This window comes from Heterodontus francisci, chromosome 11, assembly GCF_036365525.1.
Source record: "Heterodontus francisci isolate sHetFra1 chromosome 11, sHetFra1.hap1, whole genome shotgun sequence".
NCBI lineage: Eukaryota > Metazoa > Chordata > Chondrichthyes > Heterodontiformes > Heterodontidae > Heterodontus > Heterodontus francisci.
Window position 1 is genome coordinate 61,890,920 of NC_090381.1, and position 14,640 is coordinate 61,905,559.

Consider the following 14,640-nt stretch of genomic DNA (forward strand, 5'->3'; position numbering starts at 1 on the left):
CCTGGCCTTGATGGTCCTACCCTTCACCTTAACGGGTACATATTGGCTCTGAACCCTCACTATTTCCTCTTGGAATGACTCCCATTGGCCTGATGTAGACTTTCCTGCAAGTAGCTGCTCCCAGTCCACTTTGGCCAGATTCTGTTTTATCAAATTGAAATCGGCCTTCCCCCAATTCAATACCTTTATTTCTGGCCCGTCTTTGTCCTTTTCCATAACTACCTTAAATCTTATAGAGTTATGGTCACTATCCCCGAAATGCTCCCATACTGATACTTCTACCACTTGTCCAGCTTCATTCCCTAGGATTAGGTCCAGTACTGCCCCTTCTCTTGTAGGACTTTCTACGTACTGGCTCAAAAAGCTCTCCTATATGCATTTTAAGAATTCCTCTCCCTTTAAGCCTTTTGCACTGACTATCCCAGTTGATATTAGGTAAGTTGAAATCCCCTACTATTATTACCCTATTATTTTTACACCTCTCGGAGATTTGCCTACATATCTGTTCCTCTATCTCTCCTTGACTGTTTGGAGGCCCGTAGTGCATGCCCAGCCAAGTAATTGCCCCCCTTTTGTTCTTAAGTTCTACCCAGATGGCCTCATTTGAGAAACCTTCTAATATATCATCTCTCTGTACTGCAGTAATTGACTCCTTGATCAACAGTGCAATACCACCTCCTCTTTTCTCCCCTCCCCTATCATGCCTGAAGATTCTATACCCTGGAATATTGAGTTGCCAGTCCTGCCCCTCCCTCAGCCATGTCTCTGTGATAACAATAATATCATAATCCCATGTGCTAATCAATGCCCTCAATTCATCTACCTTATTAGTAAGACTCCTTGCATTAAAGTATATGCAAATCAGCCTTGTATTTTTTACTTGTGCCTTAACAAGTCTATATTTGCTCTGCCTTCCAGACTGACTCAATTTCTCTTCTATATTTGGCTGTGCCAAACCCCCTACTGTACCTCCAATCTGTATCCCATCCCCCTGCCAAATTAGTTTAAACTCCTCCCAACAGCAATAGCAAACCTCCCAGCAAGGATGTTGGTCCAGTTCCGGTTCAGGTGCAACCCGTCCAACTTGTACAGGTCCCACCTTTGCCAGAAACTGATCCAGTGATCCAGGAACCTAAAGCCCTCTCTCCTGCACCATCTCCTCAGCCATGCATTCATCCTCTTATTCCTATACTCGCTAGCACGTGGCACAGGGAGTAATCCAGAGCTTACAAGCTTTGAGGTCCTGCTTTATATCTGCTACCAAGCTCCCTAAATTCACTTTGCAGGACCTCATCCCTCTTTCTACCTATGTCATTGATACCAATGTGTATCATGACCTCTGCCTGCTCAACCTCCCCTTTCAGAATGTCCTGCAGCCACTCCATGACATCCTTGACCCTAGCACCAGGGAGGCAACATACCATCCTGGAGTCTCATTTGCGGCCACAGAAACACCGATCTGCACCCCTTACGATAAAATCCCCTATCACTATAGCTCTTCCACCCATTTTCCTCGCCTGCTGTGCAGCAGAGCCCTCCTTGGTGCCACGAACTTGGCTGTTGCTGCTTTCCCCTGGGAGGTCACCCCACCCCCCCCAAACAGTATCCAAAGCGGTATATCTGTTTGAGAGGGGGATAGACACAGGAGACTCCTGCACTACCTGCCTGCACCTACTAATCCGCCTGGTGGTCTCCCATTCCTTTTCTGCCTGTGCAACCATTACCTGTGGTGTGACCACCTCGCTAAACGTGCTATCCACAATGTTCTCAGCATCGCGGATGCGCCACAGTGAATCCACCCGCAGCTCCAGCTCCATAATGCGGGTAGCCAGTAACTGCAGATGGATACACTTCCTGCACACATGGTCATCAGGGACACTGGAAGCATCCCTGATTTCCCACATAGCGCAGGAGGAGCAAATCATGGAGCTGAGCTCTCCTGCCATTACTTACCCTGAGATTAATTAGTTACTCCCTTAATTAAAAAGTACTAATTACACTAGGGGCCTTGTTCTACCCACTACAATCTAAAGTCCTTAATAAATTACACTGAATTCAAAAGAACACTTTAGTAGTACTCACCTTATCACTAGAGCTTTTTTTTCCACAAAAAAAACTTTCCCCTTTTTTTAAGCTATTTAAATGCACTAACAGCTGCTACGCACCCAACCAATCACCTTGCAGGTTTCCTGTGATGTCACTGTAAAAAATTTTTTCGAGCCTCAGCGCACGCCGAGAGAGAGCATGTCCGCCAGCCGCTCCTGTCTTCAGGTAAGTGAGGGCCTCAAGCCCCGCGCTCTCATTTACAGCTCCTGCTCTGGATCAGCTTCCGCCCAGGTCCGCCAGCCGCTCCTGTCTTCAGGTAAGTGAGGACCTCGAGCCCCACACTCCCTTTTACAGCTCCCGCTCCGGATCAGCTTCCACCCAGGTCCGCCAGCTGCTCCTGTCTTCAGGTAAGTGAGGGCCTCGAGCCCCGCACTCTCTTTTACAGCTCCCGCTTCAGAGCAGCTTCCGTCCAGGTCCGCCAGCCGCCGCCACTCCTGTCTTTCGAATGCCGCGCATCTACAGATCTTACATGACATACCAGCGAATGCCAGAGCGCCTGTGTCAGAGGCGACTCTGGATGTAGAGAGATAGGTGGTGACACATCTCTGTGCCCTGCTCAACGATTACCTGCAGCAGACTGAGCCATTGTCCATGTTACTTCATCCGTGAAGATGCACATGAGTAATATTGGTATGGCAATGATGTTATTCAATACACTTGCAGTTCTGAAAGGCCATTGATGTAATGGGAGTAGACACGATTGGTACATGCTGGCACACTTCATTCACACAGTAAAAGCTACACTCATGTTAATGACGAAGATTTAGAGATTGAACTTTTCAGTGTGTGTCATCCGTGCAGACCCATTTGTGCTATAGTGGTTTTTGGAAACACCTGTGGGTACTCCTTTGCGGTGCCACTTCTGCGCTAGCAGCCTGACTGGAGGAAGGCTACTGATCAGATTGTCCTTTGGCTGTGGATGACTTTGGCAGTCATACTCTGTGCGCATGAGGCCTGGAGGGCCCCAGCTGGTTGGGGGAATGATCGTTCATCGTCTTCCAGCATTGGACCTTTTGACACCGGATGGTCCCACAGCTACTTACCTCCTCTGCCACCTCCAGCCAGGCTACCTTATTCGGGTGGGAGGGCCTCTTCTTACCATCACTGGGTAAAAGGACCTCCCGGTTGCCCGCACAGCCTGGAGGAGAGTGAGACGGGAGGCATCGCTGAACAGTGGGGCCACCCTAGAACGGCGCTCTTCCATCTTCGGTTTTTGGTCTGGTCCTTTAAATGCAAATGTGATTCCACAGTGTAATTGCTCTAACTTCTGGCTGCAAGGTTTTTCTTGCATATTTGGGAAAACTAATGCGAGACTAGTGAGGAGATCTGTGCAGTTGTCTTGGTTTTTCATCTATGACAGATCGACACGTGTTCACGTACACTTTGCTTCTGGAGCAGCTGATCATAATTATTGATGTAATATTTTTGGTTTGCAATGCAGCTAGAATATAAACATATTTTCTTTGTTCTTTAAGAAGTGCTTTTAATTCCAGTTACATGTCTTTTCACTTAACAGTTAGCAGAGAAATGAATACAGATTCCAAATGCATATTCGTCTGCGGCTTTTCAGTCAGGTGTTTACAAGCCTATAATATGCAGATATTCTTAAATTATGCTTTTATTTCTGCTGTGTATTTGCCTTTTATGATACAATTCAGTCTCACGTCCTCCTATGTGCAAAATTAAGATTATTCACCCAGGTGCAGCATACCTACAAGAAGGAATGTTACACTTGAGTGGAAGAAGAGGATCTCAACTGCACAGGACACTGGGACAAAGCAGAGTAAGTACGTGGCAACAAAGCAGAAAGTGCTGGAGAAACTTGGCAGGTCTGGCAGCATCTGTGGAGAGAGAAGCAGAGTTAACTTTCAGGTCTGTGAACTTGTGCTTCTCTCTCCACAGATGCTGCAGACCTACTGAGTTTTTCCAGAACTTTCTGCTTTGCTCCTAGATTGACAGCATCCCCACTCTTCAATCGTGAGGTAAGTATTTATTTGGCAGCTGTCAGGAAGCAAGTGGAGTGCTTTAAATAGGGCCCCAGCACCTGCTACACAGCTAAGCCGATGTTCATCATGGCAGCGGATGTCCTGCCTCTCCCCACGTAATATGGGGGGGGGGCGCATCACTATGATACCAATGAGCCCCCACGCGAAATATCATGGGGGCTCAGCAGCGGCCGCTGCATGCGAGCTGACCACCGACCTCAAAGCGTGCCGCCGTGAGTTGCTATGCGCTAGTAAAATCCAGCCCAAGAAGTAGGATCAGGAATAAACCATATGGCCCCTCCAGCCTGCTCCACCATTCAATACAATCAGGGCTGATCTTCTGTCTCACCTCCACTTTCCTGACCGCTCCCCATATGCCTTGATTCTCTGAGAGATCAAAAACCTAACTATCCCAGTCTTGAATATACTCAACAATGAGTATATTCAACCCTCTGGGGGAGAGAATTCCAAAGATTCACAACCCTCTGAGTGAAGAAAGTTCTCCTCATTTCAGTCCTAAATGACTGACCCCTTATCCTGAGGCAATGCCTCCATGTACTAGATTCTCCAGACAGGGAAAACAACCTCTCAGTGTCTACCCCCGTCAAGCCGCTTCAGAATCTTTTGTTTCTATGAGATTACCTCTCATTCTTCTAAACTCCACAGAGTACAGGCTCAATTTACTCAGCCTCCCATCACAGGACCAGGAACCAATGTAGCAATGCAAACTTTAGAGCCAGCAGCTTCACTAGGATGACAACTGGAAATAGGCTAACTGAAACACCCTGAAGCAGACTACAACTCAAAACAACAAAAGAATTGCACAGGGATTCTGTAGACTATACAAATAAATTTGATTCAATAAATTAAACTCAATAAAACTCAGGAATTCAGGAAAACCTTCTTAATACAAAGTAAAAAATCACAGGGGAATATGTGAATCTCCTGTTAGCAAACAGAAACTATAATAATTTGAATCTCATGCTGGTTTACAGCACTAGATCTGTTAGCGACAATAGTAAATAACTAACGCTGCACAAAAAAGTCAGTGTTATTAAATGAAATGCATGACTACTCCATGACACAGTGAGCAAGAGTAGCCATAAGGTAAAGTGCTCATTTTAACCTGGTAGTTGTAAGTGGTCCAGTTAACTTAAGGCAGTCGTCGCGCCTCAAGGACATTGAACAAGCAAATTTCATTTTATCTGGTACACAGTTATACCAAAGACCAAGACCCAGTTTTATAGCTTTAAAAAGGCTAGAAAATGTTAAAAATTGGGCAAATATTTGGAACAAATGGGATTGGTAGAGGGTGTTTGTTGACGTTTTGAAAGAAGTGGAACACCTGTAAAAGAATAATGCTGGACCTGCAGGACTAGTACATTCCAAGATGAACAAGCTCACCCTAAAGTAACCCTAAATGGATTTAACTAATTAATCATGAAATAGAAAGGAAATATTACCTGTAGAAATTCTACAGGGAGAAGGGTACACCAGGATGTATACAAGGTACAGAAGAATTATTACATAGTTTACAGCAACTATACATTCCTTTAAGGCACAAAAACCCCAAAATTAAAGGCCGTCAACCATGGCTAACTAAGGAAGTTAAGGATTATATAAGATTAAAAGAAAAGGCCTATAACGTTGCCAGAAATAGTAGTAAACATGAGGATTGGGAGGATTTTAGAATACAAAAAAGGAGGACCAAGAAACTGATAAAGAAAGGGAGAATAGAATATGAATGTAAACTAGCAAAAAACTTAAAAATGGACTCTAAAAGCTTCTATAGGTACGTAAAAAGGAAACATTTGGCTAAAATTAATGTGGGTCCATTACAGACAGAGTCAGGAGAATTTATAATGGGGAATAGAAAAATAGCAGAGAAGATAAATGACTACTTTGTGTCTGTCTTCACTGAGGAAGATACAAGAAATCTCCCAGAATTAGAGATCCAAGGGACTAGGGAGAATGAGGAATTGAAGGAAATTAGTATTAGTAAAAAGGCTGTATTGGAGAAATTAATGGGGCTGAAGGTTGATAAATCCCCAGGACCTGATATTCTACATCCCAGAGTGCTGAAAGAGGTAGCTATGGAGATAGTGGATGTATTGGTGATCATTATTCAAAATTCTATAGATTCTGGAACGCTTCCTGTAGATTGGAAGGCAGCAAATGTCACCCCACTATTTAAGAAGGGAGGAAGAGAGAAAACAGGGAACTACAGACCTGTGAGCCTTACCTCAGTATTAGGGAAAATGCTAGAATCTATTTTAAAGGATGTGATAAATGGACACTTGGGTAATAATGATCTGATTGGGCATTGTCAACATGGATTTATGAATGGGAAATCATGTCTGACGAACCTGTTGGAGTTTTTTGAGGATGTTACTAACAGAATTGATAAAGGGGAGTCGGTGGACGTAGTATACATGGATTTTCAGAAGGTTTTTGATAAAGTCCCCCACAAGAGGTTGGTTAGCAAAATTAAAGCAGATGGGATAGGAGGTAATATACTGGCATGGATTAAGGATTGGTTAACTGGCAGAAAACAGAGAATAGGAATAAACGGGTCATTTGACATTGGCAGGCCATGAGTAATGGGGTACCACAAGGATCAGTACTTGGGCCCAGCTGTTCACAATATATATCAGTGATTTGGATGTGGGGACCAAATGTAACATTTCCAAGTTCGCAGATGACACAAAGCTAGGTGGGAATGTGTGTTGTGAGGAAGATGCAAAGCGGCTCCAAGGGGATTTGGGCAGACTTAGTGAGTGGGCAAGAACCTGGCAGATGGAATAAAATGTGGAAAAATGTGAGGTTATCCATTTTGGTAGGAGGAATAGATGTGCAGAGTATTTCTTAAATGGTAAGAGATTAGAAAGTGTAGGTGTACAAAAGGACCTGGGTGTCCTTGTCAATAAGTCACTGAAAGCTAACATGCAGGTGTAGCTAGCAATTAGGAAGGCGAATGGTATGTTAGCCTTTATCGCAAGAGGATTTGAGTACAGGAGTAGTGAAGTCTTGCTTCAATTGTATAGAATCTTGGTTAGACCGCACCTGGAGTACTGTGTGCAGGTTTGGTCCCCTTACCTTAGGGAGGATATTATTGCCATAGAGGGAATGCAACCAAGGTTCACCAGACTTGTTCCTGGGATGGCGGGACTGTCCTATGAAGAGAGATTGGGGAAACTGGGCCTGTATTCTCTAGTGTTTCAAAGAATGAGAGGTGATCTCATTGAAACCTACAAAATACTGAGAGAGATAGACAGGGTAGATGCAGGTAAGATGTTACCCCTAGTTGGGGAGTCTAGAAGCAGGGGGCACAATTTCAAAATAAGGGGGAAGCCACTTAGGACAGAGATGAGGAGAAATTTCTTTACCAGAGGGTTGTGAATCTTTGGAATGCTCTACCCCAGAGGGCTGTGAAAGCTCAGTCATTCAGTATGTTTAAAGTGGAGACTGACAGATTTCTAAATACCAATGACATAAAGGGATATGGGGATCGTGTGGGAAAACGGCATTGAAGTGGATGATCAGCCAGGATCGTATTGAATGGCGGAGCAGGCTCGATGGGCTGAACGGCCTACTCCTGCTCCTATGTTCCTATCACAGATACAAGTTAAAAGAGGGGCTGAGAAGGAACTAGAAAAAAAAACTGCACATAGAAAGTCCATATATTTAAATGCAAAACCTGTATTAATCATTTTGGACTCCAAGAATATATTTGCATCACAATAAAATTACAAGGGCTACATTTTGTGCTGTGTTTCTATCTAGATAGATAAATTGGTAGGGTCAGCCACAGAGGGGCCGACTGTCAAACTGTCAAATTCCAGCACTTACACTGGGATGTTGGTCCTGGGCATCAAGGCCCCTCAGTGTAAGGGTATAAGCTATCTATAATGTAATAACATTTTACATCTGTGTTCATTTCCTGTTGTCAATCTTTTGCTACACAGCTGTCCTGCTTAAAACAATTAAGCTAAACTATCCACACTTAACATTAAACATATCTTTTAAACTGCCAAATACTAGATGGCACTGTTGCACATCTAAACTACATCTCAATTGTGTCATTAATTAGCTCTCTTAAAACTAACTAGAAAGTATTTTGTAATGCATTAAATATTTTAATTTTGGGGTCAGCCACTCATTAATGAATGAATCATGGGAGAGCTGTACAGCCACAAATTAATTAAACAATGAAAACATCATAGCAAGCCTTTGGGAATACAGACAGCCTCAAATGAATTGATTAAATAAATAACCGCCAAAATAAATGAGATGGGTTGTCCACTTCCAAATCGCTCCCTCTCTGCACTCCTCTGAGCTCTCACTCAGATCCTGCTATCTCTGTGGTTCTCCCTATCCAAAACCAACAAGCTCTCCTTTCATTTACCATCACCACATCCACTTCCTTAATAAACAACATTTCCTCCAGCTTTCCATCAACAATGTGACAGGAAGTCCACTGGTAATAGGGAACATTATCATGGCAGTACTGTTACTGGACTAGTAATCCAGAGGCCTAGATTAATGCTCTGGGGACATGAGTTCAAATCCCACCATGGTAGCTGGGGGAATTGAAATTTAATTAATTAATAAATCATGAATAAAAAAGTAGCCACTGTAATGATGATCATGAAACTTGATCTTTGTTAAAAACCCATCTGGTTCACTAATGTCCTCCAGGGAAGGAAATCTGCCATCCTTACGTGGTCTGGCCTACATGTGACTCCAGACCCACAGCAATGTGGCTGACTCTTAACTGCCCTCTGAGATGGCCTTGCAAGCCACTCAGTTGTATCAAATTACGACAGAAAAGTCGAATAAGAATAAAACAGGACAACCACCCAACATCAACCTAGGCACCAAAAACAACAAAGACACACCCTTGCCCAGTCAAACCTGCAAAGTCCTCCTCAAAACCATCTGGGTACCTCTGCCAAAATTGGAATGGAGTTGTCCCACAGACTAGTTAAGCAACAGCCTGACATAGTCATAGGCAACGAAAAATACCTTACAACCGATGTTACAGACTCCTCCATTACCATCCACCAAAGGTGGCAGCACAGTGGTATCTAGTTGGGAGAGAGTGGTGCTGGAAGTCCTCAACATTGACACCAGGTCTCATGGCACCAGGTCAAACATGGGCAAACATATGGTCCTATGAAACCTCCTGCTGATTACCACCTACCACCCTCCCGCAGCTGTTGAATCAGTACTCCTCCATGTTGAATACCACTTGCAAGAAGCACTGAGGTTAGAAAAGGCACAGAATGTAGTCTGGGTGGGGTACTTCAATGTCTGCCACGAAGAGTGGCTCGGTCGCACCACTACTGACCAAGTCTGAAAGATATATCTGCCAGACCTGTGGCAAGTAGTGAGAGAACTAACAAGAGGAGAAAACCTACTTGACCTCATCCTCATCAATCTACCTGCTGCAGATGCATCTATCCAGGACAGTATTGGTAGGAGTGACCACCGCACAGTCTTTTTGGAAAGAAAGTCCCATCTTCACACTGAGGACACACTCCAATGTGTTGCGTGACACCACCACTATGCTAAATTGGATAGATCGAGCAGTTCAAAACTGGGCATCCATGAGGCGCTGTGTGTCATCAGCACCAGCAGAAAATGTATTCAACCACAATCTGTAACATCCTGGCTTGGCATAACCCTCATTCTGTTACCATAAAGCCAGTGGACTCATCCTGGTTCAATAAGGAGTGTAGGAGAGCATGCCAGGAGCAGCATCAGGCATACGTAAAAATAAGGTGACAACCTGGTGAAGCTACAACACATGCATGCTGAACAGCAGAAACCGCAAGCGATGGACAGAGCTAAGCAATCCCACAACCAACGGCCCATATCAAAGCTTTGCAGTCTTGACACATTCACTTGCGAATGGTGATGGACAATTAAACAACTAGCCAGAGGAGGAGACTACACAAACATCCCCATCCTCAGTAATGGGGGACTCCAGAATTTCAGTGCAAAAGACAAGACTGAAGCAATTGCAACCATCTTCAGCCAGAAGTGCCAAGTAGATGATTCAATTTGACCTCCTCCTGAGGTCCCCAACATCACAGATGCCAGTCTTCAGACAATCTGACTCACTCCACATGATATCAATAAACAGCTGAAGGCACTGGACACAGCCAGGGCTCTGGGTGCTAACAACATCCCAGCTGCAGTACTTAAGACGTGCTCCAGAACTAGCCAAGTTTGTTCCAGCACAGCTACAACACTGGCATCTACCCAACAATGTGGAAATTGTCCAGGTATGTCCTGTCAACAAAGAGCAGGAAAAATCCAATCCAGCTAGTTGCCAGCCCATCAGCCTCCTCTCAATCATCAGCAAAGTTATGGAAGGTGCCGTCAACAGTGATATCAAGCAGCACTTACACAGCAATAACCTGCTCACCAATGCTCACTGACTGTATAGGTTCTGGCAGGGCCACTCAGCTCCAGATCACATTACAGTCTTTGTCCAAACATGGACAAAAGAGCTAAATTCCAGAGGTTAATTGAAAGTGACTGCCCTTAACATCAAGGCATCATGTGACTGAGCGTGGCATCAAGGAGCCCTAACAAAATTGGAATCTGGGGAAAAGGCTTCACTGGCTAGAGTAAAACCCAGCGCAAAGGAAGATGGTTATGGTTGGTAAGGCTAATCATCTCAGTCCGAGGACGTCACTGTATGAGTTTCTCAGGGTAGTGCCCTTGGCCCAACCATCTTCAGCTGGTTCATCAATGACCTTCCCTCTATCTTAAGGTCAGAAGTGGGGATGTTCACTGATCATTGCACTTGCCATTCACAAGTCCTCAGATCTTGAAGCAATCCATGCCCACATGGAGCAAGATCTGGACAACATTCAGGCTTAGGCTGATAAGTGGCAAGTGATATTTGCGTCACACAATGACTATCTCCAATAAGAGAGAATCTAACCAACTCCCCTTGATGTTCAATGGCATTACTATTGCTGAATCCCCCACCATCAACATCCTGGGGATTACAACACACTAGAAACTTAACTGGAGCAGCCATATAAATACTGTGACTACAACAGCAGGTCAGAGACTAAGAATTCTATGGCGAGTAACTCTCATCCTGACTCCTCAAAGCCTGCCCACCATCTACAAGGCAAAAGTGAGGAATGTGATGGAATACTCTCCACTTATTATTTTATAAATCAATGGATTTTGTTTAGCATGGGATGGAGAAATCTGACATTTCACAAATAAAAAAAATAGATTATCAGGGCTGGAGAGGCTGTTTATCGGTAATTATGACTTAGTACACAGTGATACCTCATTTAACTAGGCACAACATTTTCAAGGCTTTTTTCCAGTGAGGTTAATAGCGTAAAAAGTGGAAGTTCATGTCAAATCAGTGATTCCTAATTGATTTCTATCTGCGAGGATTGAAAGAGCACACACTGTGGAAGAGTGGGGAATCACTGACAGCAACTCTAGATTTCTGCATCCAAGCAAAGGAAGATTTCTTCCATGTGATACGTGTAACAAATTATAAAACCATTTATAAAGAATGGATTTATGACTTAATTATACATAACAAACAATGTTTCTTTTCCTTCACCCCACCCCCACCCCACACCTAGGGCTGAATTTTACCGGGCCCTCGACGCCGTGAGTCACAATGCGGAGGCCGGTAAAATCCTACAGGGAGAGGCCCGTTTCAACCCGCGATGTAGAGAAGGGTGGGCCGCATATTACCGCCAGCGGAGAGACCTCGGTGTGGCCCCCCCCACCACCGCACGGCGGCGGCATCACAATTAACATAACAACACATACCTTTGCTGATGATGCAGCCCACCGCCTCTCCACTGACACTTCCGGATTTTTTGCTGAACGGGTGGCCGTCGTGTGCCGTTCCATTCACGAATTGAAAAGCCAGTGGGTCCTCAGAGGCAGAGGTTGTCGCCAGCGAAGGTACGCTCTGTTATTCAGGGGTCTAACTCTGCATCCTAAAGGGAGGAGGGGTGGGGGGGGATATGCTGGGATCACACTCTACATTCTGAAAGGGAGCAGGTCTGGGATTACTGGAGGGAAAGCTGTGGTGGCATAAAGGGAGGTAGTCATGATGTGCCACTCTGAGTTTTGGCCAAGATGGGCAATGCCATAGCACACCACATAGTTCATCCAGGAAAGCAGCTGATGTACCCATCAACACCAATCCATGCCCTGTTAAGAACCTTTGAATACATGCAGGGTTCAGCTTTATTTATCACATGGAAATAGGTATGGCTCATCCTACATTGTGTGATCCCCTGCATGTGAAGATCCATATGCGCCAAAGGAAATACCAACAGGCAGGTGTGATCCAAGTAGAGGCCCCCGGGCATGAGCAACAGCCCCCAAGGGGAGCTCGCCATTACGTTTGCCATGCATCTACAAGCACCGCATGACATGCCAACAGATGTCAGAGCACCAGTGTCAGAGGAGATTGCGCTTATAGTGAGGGTGGTGACATGTCTCTGTGCCCTGCTCAACGATGACCAGCAGCCCATGGGCTCCGGTGGATATCCCATGCCTTTTGTGGCAGTGGTTCTCAAGCCTGTCGCCTCTGCAGCTGTTTAGGGGCCCACCAGAAACCTTTGTGGTGGTCATACAGTCAGCAGTGCACCGCTGCATCGGGGAGGTCACCAATGCCCTGCACTGGAAGGCCAGTGAGTATGTCCACTTCAGGACAGATTCTCATGGCCAGGCCCAGAGGGCCATTGGTTCTGGCACCATTGCCAGAGAACCATAGGTTGTAACATTCATAGACTTCACTCATGTGTCCATCAGGTCTACTGCCAGGCTACCACCTGCAGACATCACCATTAAAGGAGCCCTCTCAATCTAGGAGAAGCTGGTATATGAACACCGCAGATGCTTGCAGCAAATGTGTGACCGCTTCTCAGGCAGCTGCCATGACACCTGGGTCTTGTGCCAGTCCCGGCTGCCACCACTGTTCACCGAACTGGCTCAGATGGAGGGGTGGCTTCTTGGAGATAAGGGCTATCCTTTGCAAATATGGCTCCCGACACCAGTGAGAGACTCCACCACTGCTGCAGAGGAGAGATACAACGCCTGCCACTGTGCTACATAAGGCTCCATTGAGCAGGAGATCAGCATGCTGAAAGAGCGTCTCCAATGCCAGGATGGATAGGATGATGCATTGTACTATGGGCAGAAAAGGCCAGCTCCTTTCTTTGTTGCTCTGCACAACTATGCACCCAATAGGGGCCAGGCCTGGCATGATGAGGAGAGATGTCAACAGGATTCCTCCTCGGACTTTGTGGACGCTGAGGACCTACAACATGAAAGACGCATGGGAGGGCAGATAGCATCCAGGCTCTGCACGCAGGGCTAGCAGTGAGCTAGGGATGTACGAAAGTGGCATATCAGACAAAGGCTGTCTGCTCTATAGGAACCGACATGAGCTCTGCAAGCCACATATAACCTTCACTCACCTGCGGTGTGGCAGTCCACATCTGCAGCATCCCTGCATAAACCATTAGAGGCAGCAGCTGACTGAGTCAATGTCCATGTCACTGAATCCATGAGTAATGGTGGCATGGCAATGATGTTATTGCATACATTGGCTCTCCTGAAAGGCCAATGGTGCAAAGGGATGTGACATTGGCGCTACTTGCTGGCACACATCATTCGCATAGAGAAAAGGACACACATGTTGGTGAGGAACATTTAGTGAAAGACATATTTACATTTCTGTGACACCCTTGCATTCCGATTTGTGTCAGTGTGCTCTCTGTAAACTTCTGTAATACCTTTTATGGTCTATTTAAGTCTCACGTCCTGGAATGTGCAAAATTAAGATTATTCACCCAGGTGTGGCACGCCTACAAGAAGGAATGTTACACTTGAGTGGGAGAAGAGCATCACAACTTCATAGGGCACTGGGACACAGCAGGGTAAGTATGTGGCAGCAAAGCAGAAAGTGCTGGGGTAACTCAGCAGGTCAGGCAGCATTTGTGGAGAGAGAAGCATAGTTAACTTTCAGGTCTGTGAACTTGGACAAGTTAACTCTGCTTCGCTCTCCATAGATGCTGCCTGACACGCTGGATTTCTGCAGAACTTTCTGCTTTGCTGCCAAATTGACACTCTTCAGTAGTCAGGTAAGTATTCTTTGACAGCTGTCAGGAAGATGGTGCTGGGGCACTTAAAATAGGGCTCCGGCACCTGCTGCACAACTATCAAAAACTCTCTCACTGCGCCGAATATCCCGCCTCTCCCCACATAATATGGGGAAGGCGGCTCGGCGCCGTGATTCTAATGAGCCCCCGCGCATAATATCGCAGGGGCTCTTCGGCAGCTGCTAAATGCGGGTGCCGCGCTGAATTAAAAGGGCGCTGCCGTGCATCGCGGCGCCTGAATAAAATTCAGCCCCTACTGTGTAAAACACAGTCTAAATGCAGGGGCAAATCTTTCTTCATACTGCCTAAACAACATGCTTTGATAATTTCATTCATTTTTATAACCCCATGGGGTAGATTTACACCTTTATTACTTG

At 45.5% G+C, this 14,640-nt stretch overlaps 1 protein-coding gene across 4 annotated transcripts in view; it reads right to left on the reverse strand.

The window, feature by feature from the left end:
* Window positions 1-14,640, reverse strand: part of zbbx (zinc finger, B-box domain containing) — a 154,923-nt gene that overhangs the window by 52,026 nt on the left and 88,257 nt on the right. The gene's annotated exons all lie outside the window — the stretch shown is intronic.